Source organism: Penaeus monodon, chromosome 32 (assembly GCF_015228065.2).
Source record: "Penaeus monodon isolate SGIC_2016 chromosome 32, NSTDA_Pmon_1, whole genome shotgun sequence".
Taxonomy (NCBI): Eukaryota; Metazoa; Arthropoda; class Malacostraca; order Decapoda; family Penaeidae; genus Penaeus; species Penaeus monodon.
The window spans coordinates 5,145,697-5,146,055 of record NC_051417.1 but is presented as its reverse complement, the minus strand read 5'-3'; positions in this window follow the sequence as shown (position 1 = coordinate 5,146,055).

The window sequence follows — 359 nt, the reverse complement described above, 5'->3', positions numbered from 1 at the left end:
CCTGAAAAGGTGCACATTTCTTCCCGACCTCCCAGCTTTAGCTTTCCGAAGAGCACAGGTGTTGCGCAACCCCATCCTCACACGTGAATAAACAAAACTATTGATAAAATCCCCCCAGCCTTAATCAGGGCGACAGCTGTGAAATATGAATGCCTCGTCCTCCTTATATATATAAAAGTGGAGACAACATCCGGGTTAGCCTCTTGTTTACGTTGGTATTTCCTCGTGTCACTAGGGGAATGTGTGTTAGTTATGTCGCTATGCAGTTGGGAGTCTGTTCGGTCGATTCCATAGGGTGTAGGAATGTGTTTATCATGAGGATGCGTTCTCACCTGTGTAGATATCAGCATTTGCATATC